The 15,615-nt window shown below is 36.4% G+C and overlaps 1 protein-coding gene and 1 pseudogene across 3 annotated transcripts in view; one reads left to right on the top strand and one right to left on the bottom strand.

Moving 5' to 3' along the window:
• GMDS (GDP-mannose 4,6-dehydratase) overlaps positions 1–15,615 on the top strand; it is a 614,085-nt gene that overhangs the window by 67,473 nt on the left and 530,997 nt on the right. The window lies entirely within an intron of this gene.
• LOC123394860 lies at positions 3,261–3,470 on the bottom strand (annotated as a pseudogene).

The following is a 15,615-nucleotide window of genomic DNA, read 5'->3' as shown; positions in this document are numbered from 1 at the left end:
TAAGAGGTGGGCAAGGGTCAGATCCTCTCAGGGCTTCTTGACTTTGATATTAAAGTTGGGTTTTATTCTGAGTGCCAATTGTTGGATGGTTTTTGTCAAGAAAGGGTTGTGAACTCACTTATGGTTCTTTATCACTTTTGCAACACGGATTATGGTGGTCAAGCATGGAAAAGAATGTACCAGTTAGAAGTCCGGTATAGTAGTCTAGGCAAGAGGAACTCATGGGTTGGGTAGGAGTACTAGCAGGGGAGATGGAGAAAAGTAGACTAATCTGTGTGATATTTTGAAGTTGAACTGATAGGATTTGTTGATGGATTAGATTTGGCGAGTGAAAAGAAGAGGAGGAGTCAAGGATGAATCCAGTGTTTTTCTTGATCATTTGGATGAATAGAGAGATTCCACTTATTGAATGGAAACACTCTTTTGAAGATAAGTGTGGGTGGGAATTAAGGATTGAGAAGTGATAATTGTACTCCTTTTTGATATGTACCTTTTTTATGAGTCCTTTTAAGAGTGGGATTTCAGGGTGCCTGTGTGGCTCAGTTGATTAATCATCTGCCTTTGGCTCAGGTCATGATCTCAGGGTATTGGGCTCCTTGCTCAGCGGGGAGTGTGCATCTTCCCTCTGCCCTCCCACCCACTGCTCATGCGTGCGTGCTCTCTGTTTCTCTCTCACACAAAAATAAATAAAAAAAAATTTTAAAAAAGTGAAATTTCATAGATCTGTCTTATGTAGTATTGTTATACATGTCTTGGAGAGGAAATCTAATGAAGTTTGCTTGTTGGAGTCTCTATTGATTCTTACTATGGTCTAAAAACATTGGAGAAAGAAATCTTTTTGTTTGTCAAATATTTTGGAAATCTCAGAAAAATTCTTAGGAATTACTGGGAGGATTTGTCCACACTGTCTTTTATTTATTCCAAAGTGGCTTCCTGCCCTGTATTTTTTTAACTGGCATTTGTTTATGTTTATGTTTATAAGGAACAAATTACTCAGGTAGTGAAATCTAGACAGTGTGAACAGTCGTATAGCTTTATCACACAGTTGTCTTTTTTTAAGGCAATGAGAAAAAAGTGAAAAAATTAAACTTTCAGCTTTTGAGTCCTGAACTTTATTTGCCAAGCCATGTTTGTGTTTGCTAATATCTTTTTTTCTTTGAAAATTTAAATGATAAAAAGATCAAGATTTATTACCAAATTTGGGGTTACTGTTCGGGACCTAGCCTCTGGCCAGGAGAACAACTGAGAAAAGATTAGTTCTGCTGTATACCTTTCTCTGCAGCATTAGAGTCTCTCCAGAAATATCCAGGTGTTTTTTATTTGGTCTGGGCACTGTAAGGTGAGATTCTGACATTATTCTTCTTTTATTTCCCTGAGAGAGTTCCTTTGATATTTTGAAATAGGCCTTGATGTTGCCCAACCTCTGGCATCTCTGCCTCTGCTGGTTGCCAGTTTTGCCAATTCTTTGGCTTGCGTTGATTCAATCCTGCATCTCTCAGCAGTCCTGAAGTGCCCTGGTTGCTGTCATTCAGACCACAGAATGAGAGCTATTGCTTAATCCACCTGCATTTAACCCATATTTCATGATTGGGCCTTGTCAAGAAACCGCCACTGTTGTATCGCATCTTTCAGTATGATCAGATGGGTGTATCACCTTAAACTCCATTTCTGTTTTTAAAGTAAGAATTTAATTTATTTACTTTGGCATTTAATCAATTTCAAAATAGAGAGCCTTGAAATAAGGAAAGAAATATATATGTCTTTTTTTTTTTTTTGCATAACCATTTTGTGTTCTCTGTGGACCTTGATATTACAATTTCTTGAAATCAAGATTTAAAGATCCTTTAAATTTCTTATGAATACCAACTGCCTCTTTTTACAAATGAGTTATCTTGGATTTTAAGTTCGAGTTGTTCAGTTTTCTGTGTGTACTATAGTGGTTTGCATTTCTTATCTCTGGGATTAGATTCTTCTATATGTAATCATGGTATAGATTATCTTTTAACAAAGATTATATTTCCAAGGATATGTTTTGCCACAGAACATCATTGTCTGTCAGGGTGGGGGGTAGTCAGGGCATATGAATGTTCAGACATTGGAAAGGGGAATTATAGGAAAATTCTATTAAATCTTGACTTACAGAGCCAGCTGTGCTTTTGTCCCAGTCATTGTCCAGAGTTATTCCTCATAGCCATACTCCAAACCCATTTCCTGATCCCTTTTAGCAAAATATCTTTTTCCTAGTTCATTGAGATCAAGCCCATTTTTAAGCAAATCACACTTTATCCCTTTAAAATCTTACTGTAGTTTCATGGTCCCTCTCCTCTGGTCTTGGTAGAGGAAGACATGCCTCTTCTTTACCAAGCCTGGCCCTACTAGCTATCTTATTTCTATCAAATACTGTTCTTTCTGAGTCTGGCTCCACTTATTTTGTACTCTTTCCTGTTGCTGTTTTCCCCAGCTGCCTACAAGCTTTCTGAGATTGTCCGTCTTCTAAAATAAAATCTCTTCTTTTGACCTCCTACCTGCTTATGTTGCTTTTCTGCTCCTCTGCTTACCTTGAGAGCCATACCTTTTTAAGATACCCCCTTTGTGGTTCACCTTTCACCTGGCCATCCCTTGCTCCTGAACCCTGAAGTACTATAGCCTGTGCACAGAGCTGCGTGGAGCCCTACTGCTGGGTGCCACCAGTTCTGGGGAAGGGACTTTGGCAACTGCTTCCAGGCCATCTCCCACTTTACTTCCTAGGTTGGAGGAGGTGGACTTCTGAGGAGGGAGGGTATTAGACTCAGGATTTCCTTAGGAAATCTCTTCCACCTATCTTGCCTTCTTGGTACTCTCAATGTCCCCTCTCCTCATCCTAAACCAGGCAGATCAGGATTGTCTCTGTACCTAGCCCTAAGGTAAGTCATTATATGGTTTCTGTGAATGTTCCCCTATTTCCTCCCTAGTCTATTTTTTATTATGCCATACCTTCATTTCCTCTAAACTAAGTCATTCTACCTGACAGTCTGTTAGGGACTTCATGGTTTAATATTTGCCCCGCTTCATGAAGGCTTGTACCCATTTCACAGATGAAGTATAGAAAAGTGAGATGACTTAACTGAAATCACACAGCTAGTACAAGCCCAAACTTCCGACTTCTAAGTGTGTTGTTCACTATTGTTGCATTACCTTATTGTAGCTTTATAGTGTTTAAAATTCTTTTTTTATTTTTTAATTTTTAAAATTTTAATACAGTTCAAGTGAGTGTGCCAGGTTCATTTCAGCTCCTTCAATGCCAAACCTGGGGTCAGGGACTGCTTTCAGTGTCTCTGCCTTCTCTTTGTCTGTGAAGACCAAGCTATAAAAGGTCTCTGTTGCATCAACATACTTCAGATATCCTTCTTTTTCTTGATCTTGATGGATTTGGCATCCTTTCACCTGGCTGTGAGAAGGAAATCCTTGATTTTGTCAATTTTGCAAGGCATGGCTGGCTATGAGGGGCACTGGGAGCATGTGGCCAGAAGAAGGGAGGATGGAAAACCTAAATTTTAGCTAAAACCTAAAATTCTTTTGATGTGAGATAAAATTACAAACAGGAAGTTTGGATAATATGCTTAGGAAAACTGTCAATATGTAATTTGTGAACAAATATAGTGAATCAGAATCTTCTGTTTTAATACTTTTTTGCTAATTAGCAAAAGTAAAATTTTATCCTGTGTGGCTGATATGGGATGGTAGTAGCGGGGGAGGCCTGTGACACAGGATTCAAAAGTTGTTAATGACACATTTTGCCTGGGGTCCTATCTATTGTCTTCAGCTGCTTAAGGACAGGTGGAAGCATCTTTCCTGCAAGGCACTTTTGTATGATCGTTATGTAATCGTTATGTACACAGGCAGCTTGGTGGGAACATGGCTGTTGCTTCTGTTTCCTCATCTGTAAAATGGGGTAGAGATGGGACTGCCCTGTCTGATGGAGAGAATAGTTCTACAAACTTTACAGTGTTGTTCATATGGACTTGTGAGGTAGTAAATATAAAGTGCTTAGGACACATTTTAAAGTCTCTGTAAGTTTTAGATGGCTCTATAAGTTTTAGATAATACTTTATCTTAGTCCTTAAAGTGTGTCCTTAAAATGTGTCTGAAGCACTTTATACTAAACAAACTGACAAACTGAGGGTTTTAGAAGGGAGGAGGATGGGGAGATGGGTGAGCCTGGTGATGGGTATTAAGGAGGGCATGGATTACATGGAGCACTGGGTGTTATACACAAACAACGAATCATGGAACACTACATCAAAAACTAATGATGTACTGTATAGTGACTAACATAATACAATAAAAAAATGGAAAAAAATTAATCATTACTATTATTGTCAATAGAGACTGTTATTGGATATTTTATTTATGGCCTTTTGAGGGCAGAGTGCCTATGTGTGTTAAAAAAACAAAACAAAACAAAATTCATTTCTCAGGAGCATCTATTTCATTTCTCAGGAGATCTATTCCTCCAGGATTGGGTAATTACTGTGTGAGTGTGATAAGGTTGCTTAGAGTGGGCAGTTCATTGAGGGAAAAAATGCAGCTGGTTTCTCCAGGTTTTCATGGAGCTGTTGTGTGGTAATGTTTCCCTCTGTTTTCTTCTGTCCATGCTGATTCCTTCAAGAATATTTGCAGAAGAATGGATCTGATGTCTCTTGTTTAAAATTCTTTATATGGAAACCTATCTTCTTCCTGAAGGCCAAGGTGGTGCATCTCTATGGCAAAGAATTTTCTCTTTGTGAACACAGTGCTTTGGTTTAGTTCTCCCAAGTTCAGAAACCATGTTTTTGTTATTCTTAAACTGTTTAAATTTGCTGAGCCTTTCTAAAGGTTAATAATATTTTAGTAATCCTAAATGTACTACACTAATACTATTTAAGATGTGATGTTCTCTTTTTGAGTTCATGCTCTTTAAATTAACATATGTTAATAAGTAAAACATCTTTTTTTAAGAAGCAAAAATGCAGTTATTTTTCAGGTTCCTAAATCTGGCCAACCATGGGAATGCTGGGGGAGGTCTTTGAAATGATTGTATTGTGTTGTGTTTCACATTACTAGACCCCAGGTGACTGTGATAATGAATCAAATGCCCTGGTGTGGTATAGTTGAATGACAAGAAATGTCTCTGTTTACAAAAAAGGACTTTTATGAGGTGAATAATATATTTGTTCATAGTTTTTGAGATTTGAGAACTCTGAGCCTTCATATGTAAACACAGAAACTTGTACACAGAAGATGTTCAGTAAGTACTTTTTGAATAAATGAGTATCCAAGGTCACATGACTAATTAGTATTAGCTGGGAGCCTATAATTTGTCTATAACCTGATACTAGGCCTCATAGTTCTATTTCATAATTATAATTTATTGAGCTCTGGGGTTGCTAGTTATATGGTCTTTGGCCCTTATGGAACTCAGTTGTCTCTTAAGTAAATCGGTGATGCCAACCTGTCCTATTTGGTGTTTAGACTGACAGCAAGTATTACCTAGTTCACACCATCAGGTACCTAAGGAATGGTAGCTATTTCTAAAACTAAGCTAACACCTAATACTCAGCAGATGTGGAAACTGTCCATTTTATAATCGAATACAGGGGTTGTTCCCCTACTGCTACTGTAGTAGTTCACAAACCTAGATATTTTCCTTTATTCTTGATTATTAGAACTGTTAGCAACCACCAACCTTTATAGGCAATCAAGTCAGTTCATTTTCCCAATGTAACTGATATAAAATAGAACTTCTTGCTTGCACTACTTGTCAGTGTAGTTGCAGTTTATGTTAGAATTAAAGTACTTATACTAAGAAAAATTGGATGCACATTGAACTTTTTTTCTGTGTCCTCAGTGTCTACTTTTTGAGCCCTTCTAAACTTGTGACTTTCCCTGCCTTTCTGCTCTCTTTACCTCTGTTCCCTATAAAAACATGGAAAGCATCTGGTATTAGTTATATTTTATCAACCCATCAGCTGGATGCAGGTGGCCTAAAACTGGTTCATTTTGAAGTGTGTTATCTTAAACTATGGACTTTAATTTCTTACTGTAAATGAAAAATTTCCATTCCCTTCCCCCACCCACTTTTTGGGGGAAGAAACTGTAGGTATCAGTACGTGAACAGGAAGATTTTTGGTTGATTGTCTACTATTGAAAGGCTTTAAGGTTATACATGTTCTTTGGAGTGTATCTGATTTTGTTTCCTAAATGTTTATATATGTTATAAGTTTATAGTCCTGTTATTTTTAAACTTAATCTGTAATGGCAGATTTTTGTTGTTGTTGTTCTATGTATTACTTAGTATAGTATTTTAAAATTTCTAATATTTTTTATTGTTTAAAATTTTATTGCTTTGGAAACCAAGACTATAGCTTTGTGTCATTTTTACTTAAGAACTTTCTGAGGTTTTCTTTGTGTCCCGATGCATCATAATTTTTAATAAAAGTTCCACTGATGCTTAAAAGGAAGATGTATTTTTTATAGGTGAGTTAAAGTCTGATACAAATCCATTAACTTTATCAGTGATGTTATTCTAATCCTCTGTACTTTGTCATTTTTTCCTACAGAATACATTAGGTTGAGAGGTGTATGCTCTTTTAATGGTGTTAGATTTTGTAGGTTCAACTTCCCTTGCACTTGTAATAACTTTTGCTTTTTACTCTTTTCGTTCTTTTTATTTTTTCCAATGCAATGATATTTTACGCATAGAAATTCATGACTGATCCATTCATCTGTTGATGGACATCTAGGTTCTTTCCATAGTTTGGCTATTGTGGACATTGCTTCTATAAACATTTGGGTGCACGTGCCCCTTTGGATCACTACGTTTGTATCTTTAGGGTAAATACCCAATAGTGCAATTGCTGGGTCATAGGGCAGTTCTATTTTCAACATTTTGAGGAACCTCCATGCTGTTTTCCAGAGTGGTTGCACCAGCTTGCATTCCCACCAACAGTGTAGGAGGGTTCCCCTTTCTCCGCATCCTCTCCAGCATCTGTCATTTCCTGACTTGTTTATTTTAGCCATTCTGACTGACTGAGGGTTGCTGGGGGGAGGGGGTTTGGGAGAAGGGGGTGCGATTATGGACATTGGGGAGGGTATGTGCTTTGGTGAGTGCTGTGAAGTGTGTAAACCTGGTGATTCACAGACCTGTACCCCTGGGGATAAAAATATATGTTTATAAAAAATTAAAAATTAAAAAAAATTCATGACTGATCTTTTTTTTTTTTTTAATTAAAGATTTTTATTTATTTATTTGACAGACGGAGATCACAAGTAGGCAGAGAAGCAGGCAGAGAGAGAGAGAGAGGAGGAAGCAGGCTCCCTGCTGAGCAGAGAGCCCGATGCTGGGCTCTATCCCAGGACTCTGGGATCATGACCTGAGCCGAAGGCAGAGGCTTTAACCCACTGAGCCACCCAGGTGCCCCTCATGACTGATCTTAATCACTGTTCTGCTCAGTGCTTTTGCCTTGAAATCTACTTTGTCTTATGTTAACAATTCCATTTCCTCCTCCTTCTATTTATTTTTATTTATTAATTTTTTTTTCTTATGTTATCTCTGGACCCAATGTGGGGCCAGAACTCATGACCCTGAGATCAAGAGTCGCATGCTCTGCTGACTGTGCCAGCCATGCACCCTCTTTCTTTTATTTTTATCTGCTTGAAGTATACCTGATCTGGTTATTTTGACAGGTAGTACTATTTTTTTCCCCTTATCTGAGAGATTTTATCTTTAGTAGAGAGGAATTAAATTCATTTATAATGATCATCATAACAGAGAAGTCTGGACTTCTGCCTTCTTGTTTTTTATTTTTAATATATTCTTGCCTTGCGTGGGGTTGGAAGACTTGTTTTTGTTGTATATACTGTCTTTTCTTTGGTGTCTTCTATAGTTTAGAATCTATTTTTACTTCACTTTTGCCCTTCACTGCTTTTAGTGGATATTTAAATGCTCTTTTTGCAATTTTAGTTTCCCTCCTTATTTCATTCACTTTCCTTTTTACTTTATCCCATTTTTCCCTTAGCTTCTTCCTTCATTATGGCTTTTGTACCTTTTTCATACAAGTCTTGTTGCATTCTAATGAGAATATTAAAGAGTTTTTCAGTACTTTCTGTTGACTCCTCCGGTAGGTTGTTTTAGATGCTGTATTTCTGAGTCTGATGATCTTATTTTCCTTTCCTGTGCTAGTCATCTCCCTCCCCCTTACCCATCGTGGGAGCATTGTTTCATTAGTTTTATTATTTTTTTCATTAACCCAGTGCATTTACTGAGTGCCTGCTGGAGATGCAGAGATAAATTAGACTGTTTTCTGAGTTAAAGCCTGGATTTTGGTTTTTCTCAATCCAGTTATTTCCATCTGTTTTCTTGCATGTCTGCCATTTTCTGGCATCTTATTGTCTGTCTAAATAGTTGTCAGTTTTTGTCTTTTCTGTTATTTTCAGAGATGATGGAAAGCTGGGGGACTGTGTCTCTGGGACCACATTTTACCTGAAGGGATGAGACATCCCTGAAAAGACAGTAGACATGTGTGGTGTGTTGCTGGATTAATCCTTTCAGGCTAATTTCAGTGGGTTGTTGGTCCGTCCAATCCTTGGTCCTTTTCCTGGAGAGGAAATGGATCAGCATTGGCTATTGTAGACTAACCTGGTTGCTGTTGGGGGACCAGGGAGTCTGTGTGTGCTTTTGGTGCAGGTATTTCCTAGTACCTAAAGCCTGCTTGCTCTCAAGTGTGGAACCTCTAAGCTGGTGTTTCTTCTACATCTGTGTTAAAGTGACTAGATAAGATGGTTATAATCCACATAACTAGGCCTAAACCCACAAAAAGAATCTTGGGAAGTGAGAGGGCCTATACTATGTATTTTTAACAAGCATTCTAGATATTTTTATCTTTTCATAATGGAAGTTATGGAAATATAAAAATGGAACAGCATTATAAACTCCTCTTATCCATCATCTGTGTAGCTTCGTTATTTATCACTGTGTGGCTAATCTTATTTCATCTAGATCTACTCCTATTTCTTTATCCTGATAATTTTGAAAATAATCTCGGGCATTATATCATTTATTTCATTTGTAAATGCTATAATATATATCTCTAAAAGATAATCGCTCTGAAAAAAAAAGCACAATATCATTTATCATCTATAAAAAATTAAAAACTAAACATTAAACAATTAAAAAGAATAAAAATTCCTTAATATTATTAAATATCCAGTCAATGTTTGCATTTTTCTAATTATCTCTATCTCTGTGACAACTTTTTGAATTTTGTGTCTAAATAAGGTCTGTGCACTGAGATTGGTTTTCCCTCCATTTCTATTTGTTTGTTGTTTCATTTCTTGGGGATTTTGTTGTTGTTGCAGAAATCAGATCTATTGTCTTAGAGGGTTTTGACATCTGGATTTCACTGATTGTGGACCTACAGTGTCATCTAACATGTTCCTATATTTCTTATACATTGGTAGTTAAATCTAGGGGCTTGATCAGGTTTGGGTTCTTTTTGCCCCCCTGGAAATTTCAAAGGTAGTGTTTTATATTAATATCAGAAAGATATATAATGTTTAGTCTTTTCTCTTTGTGTCATTTTTTTCAGCCATTGATGTTCATTGTCTAAATTTATTCATTATGTGTTACAAATGGATATTCTAGTTCTGTTATTCCTCCTTGCTCGATTAGCTGTAATTCTTTTCTAAAAACAAAAAAGAACTTACCCTTGTCAACTATTTGGTTATTATAAATCACAGATCACATAGGAAGGATAGAATAATGGCTTGATTCTTTACTTACAAGCTTTCAAATTAAGGAGGTGGTTTCGTAGTGTGTTAGTTTGCTAGAGCTGTTATAACAAAAAACACAGATTAAGTGGCTTAAGCAACAAAAATTTATTGTCTCACAGTTCTGGAAACTAGAGGTTTGAGATCAAGCTGTTGGTGGGGTTAATTTCATTCTGAGGATTCTCTCCTTGGCTTTTAGATGGCTGTTTTTTCTTTTTGTCTTTACATAGTTTTCCCTTGGTCTGTGTTTATTCCCTAATGCCTTCTTATAAGACACCAGTCATATTGGGTTAAGACTCCCCATATGCCATAGTTTAACTTTAATTACCTTTCTAAAGACTCTGTCTCCAAATACAGACACAATTCTGGGATACTGGGCTTCAATGTATGAATGCTGAGGGAAACACAGTTCATCCCTTTAACACCTACCATCCTGTAAATGTGGAATTTTTAAAAAAGTATCATAATGAATATATTTTTAAAGTACTATAATGAATACATTTCATATGTTTCAGTCCATTGCTGTTATCATCAGTAATACTCAAATTTGGCCTCTTGAAAGCCTGAGCAAAATTCAGGTTGCTCCTTAGATATGATCCTAGTATCCTTGGTTAGCTTTCTGGCTTTCTTGCATTCTTTTAGAACAAAATGTGCTATGTATTTTTTACTACTATAGACTTACAAGGGTGTTTCTGGGAGTCTTGGTTTCTTTTAATGGGTTATAGTGCCAGATGATTCTAAGTGCAGCAATCTTTGGAATCTCATGACTCGGCCTTTTTATCACTACAGTGTGGGAGGAACTATAGTATAGTGGTTAAGAGTTCAGGTTCAGAGAGTCCTATTGCTCAGATGCAACCTGGCTCCATTACTTACAAGTATTACTTACTTGACCCTAGGCAAGGTACATAGTTCTCTGGGTCTTAATTTCATCATCATACTCATTTCATCATCTACTGTAAAGCTCCACAGAGACAAGGATTTTCTCTGTATTTTTCACAACTCTATCTTCAGTACCCCAAACAGCACCTGGTACATAATTGGCACTTTCCTTATAGACTAATGGGATACTTAGGGGATAATATTAATAAAATCCTTATTGTTGTCAAGAACTGTGAAAGGTCCCATTTGCAAGCCAACAAGTTACCTTGCCAGTTTCATGGGTACTGTCAGAAGACACAAGACTCTTGGGCTTTATTACTCATGGCAATAGTGGTAACCAAAGTGTCACATTTTCTTGCTCTCATTTCCTGGGCCCTAGTTTTTAATGGGGTGATATGAAGATGGCAAGGTGATATCTGCCTCTGTAGTGGGCTATGTTACATACATACAGTCGGAGAGAAACCCCGATTTTAGGGAACCTGAATCTTTTATGATGGACAGTAAACAAACTTGTTCTGGAAGAAGACACTTTATGTTCTTAAGCTGTTCACTATACAGACTTCCTTGAAAAGAAAGAGGACTTTTGAATACCTCTGCTTATAAGATGTGCAGAAATGTGGGAGACCTGTGGACAGTTGTTTTTCAACAAATAGCATTGATAGATGTAGTCAGTATAATTTATCATGATAATATTGGTGATAATTACCTTCTCTCATTTCCCAGCTAGAAGAAGATAAGGTTTCTTCTTGCCCCCTTAACCTGAGCCTTATTTAATCCTTGTTTCCCAACAAATAACATTGCTATATGTAGTCAGTAAATACTGGTCATGGTGATATTGCTGAGGATTTCTTTATGCTCATTTCCCAACCTGAACACAGGGTTTCTCCTTGCCATCTTAGCCTAATCCTTATTTAATCTTTGTTTCCCAACAAATAGCATTGATATAGGTAGTTAGTATATACTGGTCATAATGATATTGCTGATGATTGCCTTATGTTCATTTCCCAACTTGAACATAAGCTTTCTTCTTGCTGCCTTAATTTAATCCTTATTTAATCCTTGTATTTCATCTTTTATTGCAAAACTCCGGGAAGGGTATTTGGTGATTTATAATACATTCACTGTAATTTTATTTGTTAATTTTGATTGCTTATTTTAAGCTGTTTTTTGTTTTGTTGTGTTGTATTTTAAAAAACTGTGGCCCTTTGCTTTATAGTAATCCTCTCTGTATTATATTTTTGGTCTTGTTTGGGTGTGGTTGAGCATGTTATCTTCTTTCTGCATATCTACCTTACTTTCTTTGTTACAAGGTTGTAGTGGAATTTATCTGATTGGTAGATTGTGTTAGAAATGTCATTTTATCTTGCCAGAGGGACTCTATATTGAACAAATTACTTAAATTCTTTCTCCATCCCCTCTTTCCCTTTTGTTGTTACTATTTATTGAATGGTATAAGAGCTCATCAGTTTTTTATTTTTAAATTAAATTAAATTAAATTTTTATTGAAGAATGGTTGATACACATTGTTACATTAGTTTCAGGTATACAACATAGTTATTTGACAAGATTATACATTATGCTGTCCTTTCCACAAATGTGGCTACTATCTGTCACCATATAATAATACTATTATAATACCACTGGCTGTATTCCCTATACTGTCTGTACCTTTTATTTCTCTGATTTATTTATTCCGTAACTGGAAGCCTGTATTTTCCACTCCCCTTCATCTATTTTGTCCAGCTGCCACCTTTCCCACTTCCCCAGCAATCATCAATGTAGTCTCTGTATTTATGGGTCTGTTTCTGCTCTTTGGTTATTTTGTTTTGTTTTTTAGATAACACATATAAGTGAAATCACATGGCAATTATCTTTCTCTGACCTACTTCATTTAGCATTATACCCTCTAGGTCCATTTATGTTTTTGCAAATGGCAACAGCTCATCCTTTTTTTTTTTTTTTTTAATGGCTGGGTAATATTATTACATTTTATGTATGTACCACATCTTCTTTGTCCATTCATCTATCCATGAACATTTGGGTTGCTTCCATATCTTGACTATTGTAATACCACAGTAAGCATAGGGGTGCATATACATATGTCTTTTTGAATTAATGTTTACCCCCCCCCCCCTTTGGGTAAATACCCAGTAGTGGAATTACTGGATCCCATGGTATTTCTGTTTTTAAATTTTTGAGGACCCTCCATACTATTCTCCATAGTGGCTATACCAATTTACATTCCCACCAACAGTGGATAAGGGCCCATTTTTCTTTACATTCTTGCCAATACTCATGATTTCTTTTTTTAAGAAAAAATTTTATTTTATTTATTTGAGAGAGAGCAGAGTGAGGGAGAGAGAGAGAGAGAGAGAGCGAGCATGAGCAGTCAGAGAAGGGGCAGAGGAAAAGGGAGAAGCAGACTCCCTACTGAGCAGGGAGCCCAAGGCAGGGCTTGATCCCAGGACTCTGAGATCATGACCTGAGCCAAAGGCAGACGCTTAGCCAACTGAGCCACCCAGGTGTCTTATATTCGTTCTTTTTTTTTGTTTATTTGTTTATTTATTTATTTTTTTAAACTCTAGCCATTCTGATAGGTATAAGGTGATATCTCACTGTGATTTTCTTTGCATTTCCCTGATAATTAGTGATATTGAGCATTTTTTCATGTGTCTTCCATCTGTATGTCTTCTTTTAAAAAATGTTAATTCATGTACTTTGCCCACTTTTTTTTTTTTTTTTTTTAAGAGATTGATGTATCGATTGGGAGAGTATGAGTAGGGGAAGTAGCGAAGGGAGCAGGAGAGAGAAAATCCCCAGCCGACTCTGTTCTGAGCACAGGGTGGTATATGGGTCTTGATCTTACCACTGTGAGATCATGACCTGAGCCAAAATCAAGAATCCGGTGCTTAATCGATTGAGCCAACCAGCCGCCCCTACTCTGACCATTTTTTAATGATTGCTTTTTTGGTGTTATATAAGTTTTTTAAAATATATTTTGGATGTTAAGTCCTTATCGGATATGTCTGTTGCAAATATCTTCTCTAATTCAGTAGGTTGCCTTTTTATTTTGTTGATAGTTTCTTTTGCTGTGCAAAAGTTTTTTATTTTGGTTAGTTCCAATAGTTAATGTTTGTTTCCCTTGCCTTAGTAGATATATCTAGAAAAATGTTGCTAATACTTTTATCTAAAAAAAATTCTGGCTGTATTTTCTTCCATGAAATTTTATGGATTCAGGTCTTTAACTTATTTTGAGGTTTTTTTTTTTTTTTTTTTTTTTTTTTTTTTTTTTTTTTTATATATAAGGTGTAAGAAAGTGGTTCAGCATGTGGCATCTAATTTTCCCAGAACCATTTATTTAAGAGACTGCCCTTTCCCTATTATATATTGTATATTGGCTCCTTTGTTATAGATTAATTGACCATATATTTATGGGTTTATTTCTGGGTTCTCTCTTCTGTTGTATGGATTTATGTGTCTGTTTTTGTTCCAGAACCATACTGTTTTGATTACTATGGCTTTGTAGTACATCATGAAATTTGGATTTGTGATACCTCCAGCTTTATTCTTCTTAGATTGCTTTGGCCATTTGGGGTCTTTTGTGGTTCCATAAAAGTCTTAGTATTATTTGTTATAATTTTGTGAAAAATGTTGTTGGTATTTTGATATGGATTGCATTGAATCTGTACATTGCTTTGGGTAATATGGACATTCTAATGATTTTTGTTCTCCCAGTCCAAGAGCATGGAATAGTTTTACACGTATTTGTATCATGTTCAGTTACTTTTTTATAGTTTTCAGAGTATTGGTCTTTCACCTCCTTCATTAAGTTTTTTCCCAGGTATTTTATTCTTTTTGTTGCAATTGTAAATGAAATTGTTTTCTTTCTTTTTTTTTTTTTTTAACTTTTTTTGGTTGTTTTTTGTTTTAAAGATCTAATGCATTTATTTGACAGATAGAGATTACACATAGGCAGAGAGGCAGGCAGAGAGAGAGAGAGGAGGAAGCAGGCTCCCTGCTTATTAGAGAGCCCGATGCAGGGCTCAATTCTAGGACCCTGAGATCATGACCTGAGCTGAAAGCAGAGGCTAACCCACTGAGCCACCCAGGCACCCCTTAGTTTTCTTGTTGTTGTTGTAGTTGGTTTTTGTTGTTGTTGTTTTGTTTTGTTTTAGAGTGGGAGTGCACGGGCCAGGGAGCGGGTGGGGAGAGGAAGAGAGAGATTCTTAAGCAGGTACTATACCCAGCGCAGAGCTGGACATAGGGCTCTATCTCATTACCCTGAGATCATGACCTGAGCTGAAATCAAGAGTTGGATGCTTATGGACTGAGCCACCTAGGTCCCCTAAATGAAATTGTGTTCTTAATTTTTCTTTCTGCTACTTTTTTATTAGTATATGGAAAAGCAAGCAGTTTCTGGATATTAATCTTGTATCATGCAACTTCATTGCAATTTATTACTTCATTCATTACTTCTAATAGTTTTTTGGTGGAGTCTTTAGAGTTTTATAAATATAGTATTTTGTCACCTGCAAATAGTGACTGCTTAGCTTCCTCCTTACTGAATGGGTGCCTTTTATTTCCTTTTGTTGTCTTATTACTGTGGCTGGAACTTTCAGTACTGTGGTTGAATAAAAGTGGTGAGAGTGGATATCCTTCTGTTGTTCTCAGCTTAGAGGAAAAGCTCTCAGATTTTCCCCATTGAGTGTGGTGTTAGTTATGGGTTTTTCATATAAGACCTTTGTTATGTTGAGGTGTGTTCCATCTACACCTACTTTGTTGAGTTTTTATCATGAACAGATGAACAGTTGTTGAATTTTATCAAATGATTTTTCTGGATCTATTGAGGTGGTCATATGATTTTTATCCTTTGTTAAAATGTTAAATTAAAATGGCATATCACTTGTTAAAATGGCATATCACTTTGCTTGATTTGCAACTATTGAATCA

The sequence above is a fragment of the Mustela putorius genome, unplaced genomic scaffold, assembly GCF_011764305.1.
Source record: "Mustela putorius furo isolate JIRA1106 unplaced genomic scaffold, ASM1176430v1.1 tig00000117_pilon_pilon_pilon, whole genome shotgun sequence".
NCBI classification, from domain to species: domain Eukaryota; kingdom Metazoa; phylum Chordata; class Mammalia; order Carnivora; family Mustelidae; genus Mustela; species Mustela putorius.
Note: the sequence above shows the minus strand (reverse complement) of the source record. Positions and strands in the feature narration are given on the sequence as shown.